Below are 14011 nucleotides of genomic sequence, written 5' to 3'. Positions count from 1 at the left end.
GAACTCGCTATACAGCCCAGGTGGCCTCACGTTGGTGACCCTCTTGCCTCTGTCTCCTACGTGCTGGGATTCCAGGTGGGCTCCCCTGTGCTTGGCTCTTGGTGTCCAAGGTGAGAAACAAACCCAAGCTTTCCTGTGTGGAGTGGCCCCTGGATCTAATTCTTTCCCCAGCTCCATTACTTTGCCAGGCTCTGTGGATGAAAAGAGAGATCCAGTCTTTCTTTGTCTTGGAGGCAGACCCAGCCTATAAGAGATAACAGATCAGATAATCTGGTGAGAGGCTCCGTAGTGTGTTCAGCAGTGTGTACATGATCCCTGGCTGATCTGAGAGAGACAGAGAGAGAGAAAGAGAGAGAGAGGGAGGGAGGGAGGGAGAGAGAGAGAGTAAGGAAGATGTCAAAATAGAAGAAAGGGCTAGAGAGATGGCTTAGCGGTTAAGGTGTTTGCCTGCAAAGCCTAACCCAGGTTCGATTCCTCAGTACCCACATTAAGCTAGATGCACAAAGTGCTGCCGGTGTCTGGAGTTCTTTTGCAGCGACTGGAAGCTTGGCCACACCCATTTTTCTCTGTCTCTCTTTTATCTCTCTCTGCTTGTAAATAAATACATAAAAATTTTTTTTTGGTATGTATGTGGTTTTTCAAGGTAGGGGTCTCGCTCTAGTCCAGGCTGACTTGGAATTTACTATGTAGTATCAGGGTGGCCTCGAACTCATGGCTATCCTTCCTACCTCTGCCTCTTGAGAGACACTAATTGGAAAGAAGAAGGGATTCAGTGGAAGGGGGAATTTGGGAAAGGAAAAAGTGAGGGTGGTGGGAGAAGATTATGGTCATGGTATGTTGTCTATTGTGTATGGAAGTTGTCAATAAAACGTTTTTAAGAAGATAGTGATGGAGTTTAATACCTGAGTGAGTAACATGTCTTGATCATGCTGCATTCTCCCAAGCATTCCTGGCATCTACACCAGTTCCTCACACAAGAGTTGGTGTTTGACAGTTTTTTTAAAAAAAGATTTATTTTATTTGTTTATTAGAGACAGAGAGTGAGAATGGTGTGCCAGGGCCTCTAGTCACTGCAGACGAACTCCAGATGCATGCACCACCAGTGCATCTGGCATACGTGGGACCTGGAGAATCGAACCTGGGTCCTTAGGCTTCGCAGGCATGTGTCTTAACCACTAAGCCACCTCTCCAGCCCCCAGATACACTATGTTGATGTCTCTACACAGAAAGCTGCCTGTACTCTGATGTCCTGTAAGAGAATCTCTGATTGAATAACAAGTTGATTTTGGTTGTGTCTTGTTCATTCTTACTTTTAAAAAATGAATAATGGATTGAATTAACCACAATCGGGCCACATATAGTATCATATAATTTCTTTTAAAATTGTACTCAGGGGCTGGAGAGATGGCTTAGCGGTTAAGCACTTGCCTGTGAAGCCTAAGGATCCCGGTTCGAGGCTCGGTTCCCCAGGTCCCACGTTAGCCAGATGCACAAGGGGGCGCACGTGTCTGGAGTTCGTTTGCAGAGGCTGGAAGCCCTGGCGCGCCCATTCTCTCTCTCTCCCTCTATCTGTCTTTCTCTCTGTGTCTGTCGCTCTCAAATAAATAAATAAAAAAAATTGTACTCAGGCTAGAGAGATGGTTCAGTAGTGAAAAGTGGTTACAAAAATCCTGCTGGCCTGGGTTTGATTCCCCAGAACCCACATAAAGTGGCACATATGCCTGGGATTTATCTGCAGTGGCAGGAGGCTCTATTGTACCTATTTTTTCTCTCAAGCAATTAAAAAAAATCAAAATTATTTATAAAAAAAAGTTGGGCTTGCTATTCTCACGTGAAAACAAAAACACCTGAGATAGCATCCTTTTTGTAGCTCAGCTCATGGAAAAATATATTCATTTGTTGTTTTCAGTTCACCTCACAATCAACTTTTGACTTACTGTGACCAAATTTCTACCACAGCGTGTTTTTAGAAATATATAATAAATAGATACCTCTTAGTAGGAGTTTTTGTTTAGTGACCATGATGTTTCCTCTAGGTACTAAGTGCCCTGGCTGTCTAGTGAGGGCTGGTTACCAGCTTGCCCTCACTGAGCTCATCTTTGTGGTTCTTTGAGGAGTCTATTTCGCATCCTCTTCCCTTAAAGCTGGCCCCAGGAGCTAACAGATTTAAGACCAAGCTCAAGGTTTGGGCCATGAGACCTCTTTAAAGTTTGCTGGCAGTAGACGTGGTGATTTCAATCCTCTGTTATGTAACAAAGGGCATTTGGAGGTGTGAGCTGAGCAGGAATTTCGCAGATGGGTGGATCATGACGATCATGCTTAGGACTTGTCATTGCTGCTCACAGCTGATGGTCTCCAGCCTTTGACTTCGACATGCAACTGAACATAACGGGGCTGGGGCTCTGGGTGAAGTGATGAAAAGATGCTATAGCTAGTTACTACTGATTCCTTATTCATTTAAAAATTTTTTTTTTGTGGTTTAATTTTATTTATTTATTTGAGAGCGACAGACAGAGAGAGAGAAAGAGGCAGATAGAGAGAGAATGGGTGCGCCAGGGCCTCCAGCCACTACAAACGAACTCCAGACACGTGCACCCACTTGTATATCTGGCTAACATGGGTCCTGGGGAATTGAGCCTCAAACCGGGGTCCTTAGACTTCACAGGCAAGTGGTTAACTGCTAAGCCATCTCTCTAGCCCCATGATTCCTTATTCATTTTTGAGGATGGTTGAATGACTCTACAGAACTGAGAGCCAGCTACTTAAAATAGCCCCTAATTTTATTTAATAGGGAAAAAGTGAGTGATACAAATATATCATACCTTATTTTATTTTAATTTTTTGGTTTTTCGAGGTAGGGTCTCACTCTAGCCCAGGCTGACCTGGAATTCAGTATGTAGTCTCAGGATGGCCTTCAAATCACAGTGATTCTCCTGCCTCTGCTTCCCAAGTGCTGGGATTAAAGGTGTGTGCCACCACGCCTAGTTCCTTATTTTATTTTGTGAGGCAGGGTCTCACTCTAGCTCAGGCTGACGTAGAACTCATTTTGTAGTTCCAGTCTGGCCTCAAAGTCCAAGCCATCCTCAGGCTGGCCTTGAACTCAAAGCAATCTACACCTGCTTCCTGAGTGCTGAGATTAAAGGCATGTGCCATCACACCTGGCTGGATGTACTTTTTTTTTTTTTTGTAGCACATGCCTTTATTTTGTTGTTTATTTTTATTTATTTGAGAGTGACAGACAGAGAAAGAGGCAGAGAGAGAGAGGCGAATGGGCGCGCCAGGGCTGTTTAGCCACTGCAGACGAACTCCAGATGCGTGTGCCCCCTTGTGCATCTGGCTAACGTGGGTCCTGGGGAATCAAGCCTCTAACCTTAGGCTTCACAGGCAAGCGCTTAACCACTAAGCCATCTCTCCAGCCCTGGGTGTACTTTTTTTTTTTTTTTTTTTTTGGTATTTTCAAGCTAGGGTCTCACTTTAGCACAGGCTGACCTGGAACTTACACTGTAATTCCAGGCTGGCCTCAAACTCACAGCAATTCTCCTACCTCTGCCTCCTGAGTGCTGGGATTAGAGGCATGTGCTACCATGCCCGGCTTTTAAAATATACTATTTTTTAAAATATTTGTTTATTTATGAGAGAGAGGCAGATAAGAGGGAATGGTTGCTTCAGGGCTTCTAGCCACTGCAAACAAACTCCAGACGCATTGCTACCTTGTGCATCTGGCTTATGTGGGCACTAGAGAATTGAACCTGGGTCCTTAGGCTTTGCAGGCAAGTGTGTTAACCACTAAGCCACCTCTCCAGCCCAGATATGCTATTTTTTTCCAAGAAGATTCATTTTTATTTATTTATTTATTTTAGAAAGATTTATTTTTATTTATTTATTTGAGACAGAGAGAGGGAGAGAGAGGTGGGAGGGAGAGAGAGAGAATGGGCATGCCAGGGCCTCTAGCCACTGCCAACGAACTCTAGATGAATGCACCACCATGTGTATCTGGCTTACGTGGGACCTGGAGAATCGACCCTGGGTTCTTTGGCTTTGCAGGCAAGTGCCTTAACCACTAAGCTATTTCTCCATCCCTATTTGTTTATTAGATAGCAGGGGGAGAATGGGTGTGCCGGGGCCTCTAGCCACTGCAAAGGAACTCCAGATGCATGCATCACCATGTGCATCTGGCTTATGTGGGACCTGGAGAATTGAACCTGGATCCCTAGGCTTCACAGGCATGCACCTTAACCACTAAACCATCTCTCCAGACCCCAGATATACTATATTGATGTCTCTATACAGAAAGCTGCCTGTACTCTGATGCCCTGTAAGAGAATCTCTGATTGAATAACAAGGTGATTTTGGTTGTGTCTTGTCCATTCTTACTTTGGGCAGAGCAGCCCATGCTGCTTGCTGCTTGAGCCAGTGAAAGTCCCGTGCACATTACTGTGATGGTGGGAATTTGTGTTCATGCATATGTCTAGACTCTCAGAGGGCTTATCCCCAGGAGTGAGCCCTACTATAGACCATGGGCACTGGGATAGTGTGCACCCTTCCAGTTGATCAGCTGTGACAAGTGTACCATTCTGATGGGGTGTTGATAATGGGGAGAGACTTTGCATGTAAGGAGACCAGAGGGATGGAAAATTCTCGGCAATTTCAATTTCCCCATGAACCAAGACTCAAAAACTGAAGCCTATTCAAACAAACAAACAAACAAACCAACCAACCAACCAACCAACCAACCAACCACCAAGTAGAACCATACCCAGCTCTAGAACTAGATCTGGTTACAAAATGCTACCCTAGTAGTATGATTTAGGGTAAAAAAATGAAAATATGTGTGGTTTCCCCTGGATCCCTGAAACCGTCACTGGGTAGGTTGAAAATGTCTGGTGGTCTAATACCACAAATGGCAAAAAGTTTCAGAAGTAGTGTCAGGAGACAAGATGGTGTAACTCAGCGGTGGTTTTTGGACCTTTCCAGTTCCTGTTACTGTTAGTTTTCTTTGCTGTCGTAACCTGTGATTTTGGAGTAGGATAGACTGGGAGAGTCAGCTGTCCCGAGGAAAGCCTGTTGAAGGACTGCCCAGCTTCTGCCACTGCGCTGCGTCTTGGCACAGTACCCCCAGTTGCAAAGATGGCATATAGCCAAAAGGAGAGCCGGTAAAGCTGACCTTGAAGATTTCCTTTTCAAGGACTGGTATGAAATCTAGTACCTCAGGTTTGGAGGTTGTTAAATAATCAGACACCAGGGAATTGATTTTGGGAGTCAAGATATACTGGTGGTTTTGAAGCAGGTCCCCCAAACAGCTTTTCAAACCTTCCCTGTGTTTATAACAAATACGCAGATTTGTTACTTCAGTATCCCTTAAACATGTAGGTGTGGGGTAGGGCCCGGGCTCTTATCCCCCAGTGTCTGAGTGTCTTACCTTGGACTGCTGTTTACAAATTGCTACACCTTAAAATGGACAGCTTAAAGCGCAGACATTTGCTTCTCACAGTTCTGGTAGCGAACAAGCCAAGGTCAAGGCGCTGGCTGGCATGCTTGGCTTGGGGGGGGGGGGGCTCTCTCCTGGCTTGCACTCTGCTGTGTTTTCAGTGTCTTCTTCACATGGCGAGGGGAGAGGGGAGACAGATCGAGCTCATATCCCTTCTCATCAGGTCAACGATTACTATCGTAAGCCCTACTTTACTCACTTCATTTAACCCCAATTAACCCTTCAAATGCCATCAATTTATGTTGGGCATCAGCATTTGAGTTTTGGGGAGAGCACAACCAATGCCTAGCACCAGGTGACATCACATGGAGTAGCAAGAGCCTACAAGAAAGCTTGTACACTCATGAAGTTAAGGGAGTCCAAACACATCTTACTCAGTAAGATGATACAAGACATCAAAATTGTTAGCTGGAAGCTGGGCGTGGTGGCACACACCTTTAATCCCAGCACTCAGGAGGCAGAGGTAGGAGGATCACTGTGAGTTCAAGGCCACCCTGAGACTATATAGTGAATTCCAGGTCAGCCTGAGCTAGAGTGAGACCCTACCTCGGAAAACAAAACAACAACAAAAAGCAAAACCAAAACAAAACAAAAAAATATTGTCAGCTGGGTTGTTGGTGCATACTTGTAATCCCAGCATTTGGGAGGCGGAGGCAGGAAGAGCACTGTAAATCTGAGGCTACTAGCTTGGTTTCCAAAGGGAGATCCTGTCCCCCCCCACACACACAAAAAACAAACAAACAAATGAGTCCAAATATTAAGAAATGGAAGCTCAGGCCTGAGGAGATTTCTCAGTGTTTGCTGTGCAAGCCTGGGAACCTGAGGTCAGGTGCCAACAGCCACGTAAAAGTGGGTGCAGTTGTGAATTTCTGTAATCCCAGCCCTTCTGTGGAGAGGTGGGAAGCAGAGATGGGAGGATCTGAAAAGTTTGTAGGCCAGCTAGCCTGAACAGCAAAGAGTGAACAGCAAAGAAACCTAGTCTCAAACAAGGTGGAAGGTCAAGGAACATTTGGGGTGCCCTCTGACTCTCACATGTGCCTTGGCAGGGTACATCAGCACTCACACATAGGCAAACACAGTAATATAAATAATTTTTAAAAAGAGGCCCATAAGCTAGAAAAAGGCTATAAGGGAGGGAGGAGAGAGAAGGACTTTGGGGATGGTACTGTATATATGTAAGTAGAAGAACAGATTACAGGGTGTGGAAAGGCCTAAGCTAGGTCAGGGGAAGAGATTGTATAAAAGAAGGGTGGGGGGAGGGTCCATCAAAAATCAAGATATTCTGAATAAGACATATGAAAATCTACTTTGTTGAATAATGGCATATCCAAAAGCCATAGATTGTTACTAGAAAATTTACAGTGCCAGGGATGGGATACCTTCCAGTGAGTTGTTGGCCAGGGAGGTCCCTGTTACCTCCAAAACATTACAGGCTATTGTCAGGAAAGAGATGGTAAGACCCTATTGCTGAAGACTTCGCATCCCTGAGCAGCAAAGTCACTGAGAAATCAAGCTGGTGCTGAGCAAAAAACCTTCTCCCTGTAGCCCAGCCAACTGATAACTGGAAAAAGCTGCACTGATGCAGCCCTATGGGAGACAGAAGCCATCGGTGGTGAAAACAGTGGACACTGGAAGCCTCAAGTTTGGCCAGACAGGCCAAATGACTAAACAAGTGCAATAGTGGCATGTCTGCTCTGGGGAAACCAACCGCTCTCTAATTGGACTGAGGGCCTACTCTATGGGAGGGAATATGTGCTTAGCACTGAAAATCTAATCAAAAGCCTATGTCAGGGGATGTCATGAGCCTTAAGGGTATAAAGCCTGCTCTTGTCTGGATAAATGCATATATTACTCTAACCAAATTGCTCTGAAGGCACTACACTTAATGTTCATACTCATATATTAATGCTAATCTCACTTCTGGTTAGAGAAGCTTCTCTTTTCAGATGGCAATGACCACTGGGATTACCCAAAAGGCAACATAGTGCTGAGAAGAAGGGACAGAAAAGAATCCAGCACTGAAACATCTCACACCCACCAAGGCTCAGGGTCCATTGTGGAAGAGGCAGTGGAAAGAATGTAAGAGCCAAAGGAAGGGTACCACTCCTTACATACAACTGTTTGGACAAAATTTAGTCTTGATAATCATGACCTCACAGTGCCTAGCAACACCCATACAAGACCCTCATAAAAGGATAAAAAGATGATGACATCTAATTAAAAGAGAGACTAATGGAGAGAGGGAGGGAATATGATGGAGAGCAGAGTTATGAAGGGGAAAGTGAGGGAGAGGAGGGAAATACATGGTTTGTTTTCTGTAAGTATAGAAGTTGTCAATATATATATTAAAAAAGATGTTAACTTTGTGACTGTAATACATGATTAAGTGTTTGCTGTGCATACTAAACAATTGTACATCAATATCAGATTGTAAGATTCATGAGACCCTTAAATTTTGTGCTGTGAGATGGCCTTATGTGTGAAGTTTGTGCAAAAGTTCAGTGAATGCAACAAGGCAAACATTGCAAACAAGAAAGCTGGTGTGGATTGGAGAGATGGCTTAGGAAGCCAAAGGACCCAGGTTCAATTCCCCAGGACCCACATAAGCACAAGGTGGCTTGTGTGTCTGGAGTTTGTATGCAGTGGCTGGAGGCCTGGCACACCCATTTTGTTTTTAAATTTTATTTATTTATTTGTGAGAGACAGAGAGAAAGAGGCAGAGAGAGAGAGAGAGAGAGAGAACAGGTGCACCAGGTTCTCTATCCACTGCACACATACTCCAGACATATGTTCCACCTAGTGCATTTGGCTTACGTGGGTCCTAGGGAATTGAACCTGGGTCCTTCAGCTTTGCAGGCAAGTGCCTTAACCACTAAGCCATCTCCCTAGCCCATGGCACACCCATTTTTTCTCTGTGTCTGTCTCCCTCTCAAATAAATAAATAAAAATAAAAAAAGAAATCTGCTGAGACCTTGTCACTAAATCCTCAGAAATCAAAGCTGCATTGGACTGTACAAATTATCTTTGGCCAGAAACTTCTTGCCAAAACAACCAGTAGAACAGAGGAAATTTAGGACATCTGTGTTTAGAAAATTCCAGGTAAGATACCTCAACACACTTCAATATTTACAATTATTTTTAAAAAATATTTTAGTTTTATTTATTTACTTATTTGACAGAGAAAGAGTGAAGAAAGAGAGAGACAGAGAGAGAATAGGCATGCCAGGGCCTCCAGTCACTGCAAACAAGAGCTCCACATGCTTGCACCACCTTGTGCATCTGGCTAACATGGGTCCTGGGGAATCAAATCTGTGTTTTTTGGCTTTGCAGGCAAACACCTTAACCACTGAGTCATCCCTCTAGCCCAGTATTTACAATTATTATTAGTGTAATCATATGGAATGGAAGTAAAATATCACATGTAGATAATTATAAATTTCTTTTTTTTTTTTTTTTTTTGGTTTTCAAAGTAGGGTTTCACTCTAGCTGAGGCTCTCCTGGAATTCACTATGGAGTCTCAGGGTGGCCTTGAACACATGGTGATCCTCCTACCTATGCCTCCCGAGTGCTGAGATTCAAGGCATGCGCCACCATGCCCAGCTGTTATTTTTCTTTTTTTGAGTCCACCTGGCAATCACTGTCAGCGTCACAACCATCATGACTATACAGTAGATGTCGCTGGCAGCTGCCTTATTATCCATTCTCAGTACCTTTCTCTCATTCAAGTCATTCAATAAACACTTGTTGAGAATTTTCTATGCGCAAGGGGCTATGCTGGACACTGATGATATGGTGTTTTTTGTTGTTGTTTTTGTTTTTTCAAGGTAGGGTCTTGTAGCCCAGGATGACCTGGAATTCAGAGTTCACTATGTCGTTTCAGGGTGGCTTTGAACTCTCAGCAATCTTCCCATCTCTGCCTCCCCCAAGTGCTGGGATTAAAGGCCACCACGCCTGGTTGATGTTAGTTCTTAAGTGAGTGATAGCAAACATATAATTTCACATGTGGTGAATGTTATGAAGGAATATATAGAGCTCTGGGACCTTTTTAAAAATTTTCTTTATTGTCAGCTTTCATAATTATGGAGAATAAACCATGATAATTCCCTCCCCTCTCTCACTTTCCCTCTTATAAATCCACCGTCCATCATATCCCCTCCCCCTCTCAATTCGTCTCTCTTGGATTTTGATGTCATCATCTTTTCCTTCTGTTATGCAGGTCTTGTGTAGGTCGTACCAGGCCTCGTGAGGTCATGGATCTGCAGGCCACTTTGTCTCTGGAAGATCACACTGTAAGCAGTCCTGACCCTTCCTTTGGCTCTTACATTCTTTCTACCACCTCTTCCACAATGGACACTGAACCTTGAAAGGTTGTGATAGAAATGTCTCAATACTGAACACTTCATTGTCACTTCTCAGCATTGTGGTGACTTTAGAGTCTTCCCGGTGGTCACCATCATCTGAAAAGAGACGCTTCTCTAACCAAAAGTGAGAGTAGCATTATTATATGGTTATGAACATTAAGAGAAGTGCTTACAGGACAATTTGGTGAACATAATATATGCATTTACCAGACAACAGCAGGCATTACTCCCCTAGGGCTCATGAACTCCCCACCATAGGCTTTTGACTAGGTTTTCAGTACCAGGTATGTATTCCCTCCCATGGAGTGGGTCTCCAGTCCACTTTTTAGAGTGGTTGGCTTCCCCCAGAATAGACATGCCATTCTTGCACCAGTTGGCACATTTGGCCTGGCTGGCCAATCTTAGGTCTTGTAATGTTAACTGCTGTTTATTTCCACTGGTGACGTCTTTCTCCCATAGGGCTGCAATGCAGTGTAGCTTTTCCAGCTTTCTGTCAGGTGGCTGGGACTTTTTAATAAAGACCCAAACCATGTGTGGCTGTTAGGGAATGTTTCCTTTTTAAAAAAATAGCCACTTGAGCTCCATGGAAAAACTTCCTTGGAAGAGTGGGCTCAAGAGCCCTTTGGCCAGGAAGAGCTTCCCCTTTCCCTTTAGAGAGTAAAGCAGCTAAGAAATGAGTGCAGAAATCACTAGACTTTATGAAGTTGTCAGGAGATTTCCTGGAGTTAGAACTAAGTGAGTGAAAAGACTCAGTGATCGTGTAACTGTGGTCCAATGTTCACATCCTGGTGGCAGAAGAGATAGTCTAACAATATTCTCTCTATCTCCCTATCTTTCTCTGCTTGCAAATAAATAGATAATAACATTTTTAAAAATTAAAAAAGAAAAAACCTCCATTCTTATCCTAAGTGGTGAAGATTTTTTAAGTTTTTTAAATTTTTATTTATGAGGGAGAGAGAGAGACAGAGACAGAGATTGAAGTCAGGGCCTGCAGTCACTACAAACCATGTGCCACCTTGTACATCTGGCTTAAGTGGGTACTGAGGAATTGAACCTGGGTCCTTAGGCTTCAAATGCAAGCACCTTAACCGCTAAGCCATCTCTTTAGCCCTGAAGTTCCCCCACCACCGCTCCAGGACTATAGGAGGGGCAATACATCACAGAGCTAGAAATATTGGTAACTTTTTTAAAAAAAATTGTGACTAAAAATCTTAGCATTGGGCTAGAGAGACGGCTTAGTGGTTAAGGTGTTTGCCTGCAAAGCCAAAGGATCCCATTTCAATTCTCCAGGACTCACGTAAGCCAGATGTACAAGGGGCGCATACATCTGGAGTTGTTTGCAGTGGCTGGAGGCCCTGACACACCCATTCTCTCTCCCTCTGTCTCTCAAATAAATAAAATAGATTTTTAAAAAATTTTAGCATCATTGGGACCCATCATCCTTTGCAGACTAATGACTACGCCGAAATACTAGCAGACAGCTGTGGGTCACGTGAAGTGGACTGAAGAGAGCAGAATGGTCACTAGGGTTTGCTTTATAACATTTACTCCAAGCCCAGCCTTTGGTTCTCTCTCAAGTAAATACTGGTAGGAGACTTCAATTTTACCTTCGCCATCACTATTCCAGTCTGGAATTAGCATTTAATAGACAAACGAGGATGTTCTTGGGCTGGGGACATAGCTCACTTGGTAGAGTGCTTGCCTAACATGCATGAAAGCCGAGGTTTGAGTTCCACCACCACATAAACCAGGTGTGGTGGCATATACCTGTCATCCAAGCACTCAGTAGTTCAAGGTCATTCTGGGCTATATAGTGAGCTTGAGACCAGCCTGGGATGTGTGAGACTGACAGGGAGTCAGGTAGCTTGTTAGGCAGTTTGGGGAAAGGCTTACAAGAGAGAAATCTTACATCACACAGTCATCCCCCAGCAGAGCTGGGATGCAGCGTCTACTCCATTCTCATCCAATCAGCTCTCTCTCTCTCTCTTACCCAGGAATGTATGTGTGGACCTCTTCTCTGAGCCCAGGCCAATTGGCTCTCCCACTGTACCCAGGTGTGTCAACTTCTTCCGGAGATAGCCCCTTGACCCCAGATAAATAGACTTAATAAAGAGCACCCCTCCCAACCCTTTCCTGGCTCCTTGGCTGTTCATCTCTCCACGCCTGAGTATCAGGGGTCCCCTTGGTTCGCGGATTCTCCTTCCTTTCCTGAATAAATGTAATAGTTTATAACGTATCCTTAGTCTATTTATTCTAATTCTTTGTTAAAAACATATAAGAGGGGCAGGAGAGATGGCCTAGGGGTTAAGGCACTTGCTTGCAAAGCTAAAGGACCTAGGTTCAATTCCTCAGGACCCATGTAAGCCAGCTGCACAAGGTGGCGCATGCGTCTGGAGTTCATTTGCTGTGGCTGGAGGCCCTGTTGTGTCCATTCTCTTCATCTCTCTCTCTCTGTCTGTCAAAGAAATAAAAATAAAAATATTTTAAAAATATTTATTTAGCCGGGCGTGGTGGCGCACGCCTTTAATCCCAGCACTTGGGAGGCAGAGGTAGGAGGATGGCCGTGAGTTCAAGGCCACCCTGAGACTACAGAGTTAATTCTAGGTCAGCCTGGACCAGAGTGAGACCCTACCTCAAAAAAAAAAAAAATTATTTATTCATTGAAGCATGAGAAAGAGGCAGAGAGAGGGAGGGAGGGAGAGGCAGAGAGAAAGTGAGAGCAGGAGTGGGAGCGGGAGCGAGAGCGAGAGCGAGAGCGAGAGCGAGAGCGAGAGCGAGAGCGAGAGAGAGAGAGAGAGAGAATGGGTACACCAGGGCCTCCAGCCACTGCAAATGAATTCCAGATGCGTGTGTCATCTTGTGCATCTGGCTTACATGGGAACTGGGGAATCGAACCAAGGTCCTTTGGCTTTGCAGGCAAACGCCTTAATTGCTAAGCCATCTCTCTAGCCCAAAATATTTTTTAAAAAGTTAAAAAAATGTTTTTCAAGGCTGAGTGTGGTGGCTCACACATTTAATCCCAGTACTTGGGGGGTAGAGGTAGAAGGATTGCCATGTTCGAGGCCACTCTGAGATGACATAGTAAATTCCAGGTCAGTTCGGGCTAGAGTGAGACCCTACCTTGAAAAACCAAAAAAAGAAAAATAAAGTTTTTCACATATTACTGATTGCATCTATGGCTGAGACATAACCTTCACTCAGCAGCAGATAAACCATCAAGATTTTCTTTTTTTTCTCAGGGCTGGGAAAATGGCTCAGTAGTTAAAGGCACTTGCTTGACAAACTTGCCAGTCCACATTCAATTCCCCAATCCCCATTTAAAGCCAAATGCACAAAGTGACACAAGTCCCAGGAGTTTATTTGCAGTGGCAAGAGGCCCTGGAGCACGCATTACCCATCCCCCTACTTGCAAATACAGTATTTGTTTCCTTGCAGAACCACATAAAGGAGTGATCATTTGTGACTGATGCAGACACTACAGTCACCCATACCTATATGAGCATTTTGAAGAGGGTATTATCTACATTAAAAAAAATGTACATTGAGGAAACTAGTGTATAAGCTTAGCCTTAGTATTTATTTTCATTGTGATTTTTTTAAAATTAGTATTGAGTTTCTGGAATCATATTTGGCCATAACTTATGGTAGGAGTTCCCAGGGTACTTCCCTCCCTCCCTTCCTTCCTTCCTTCCTTCCTTCCTTCCTTCCTTCCTTCCTTCCTTCCTTCCTTCCTTCCTTCCTTCTTTCCTTCCTTCCTTCCTTCTTCCCTCCCTCCCTTCTTTCTTCTTTCTTTCTTTTGTTTTTTTTGGGATAGGGTCTCACTCTAACCCAGGCTGACCTGAAATTCACATGGAGTCTCAGGGTGGCCTCGAACTCACAGCCATCCTCCTACCTCTGCCTCCTGAGTTCTGTGACTAAAGATGTGCGCCACCATGTCGGGCTTCCAGGGGTACTTTTCACATCAATGAAGAGTTAACCTAACAAAACAATGGTATTGTACACAAATATCTGTGGCATCAAGGCTAAGGGGATTTGGGGGATTTTTAAGAATGACCCTGCTGGGCACTTTGCTTTGAGTTTTGAGCAGTCTGCTGTATTCTTTTAAGCCAGCTAACAATATCAAACTGTAATAAAAAACTTGAGGTTCTCACCTGAAATGTTG

This window comes from Jaculus jaculus, chromosome 1 (genome assembly GCF_020740685.1).
Source record: "Jaculus jaculus isolate mJacJac1 chromosome 1, mJacJac1.mat.Y.cur, whole genome shotgun sequence".
Taxonomy (NCBI): domain Eukaryota; kingdom Metazoa; phylum Chordata; class Mammalia; order Rodentia; family Dipodidae; genus Jaculus; species Jaculus jaculus.
The sequence above is the reverse complement of the archived record's forward strand: the minus strand, read 5'-3'. Positions refer to the sequence as shown.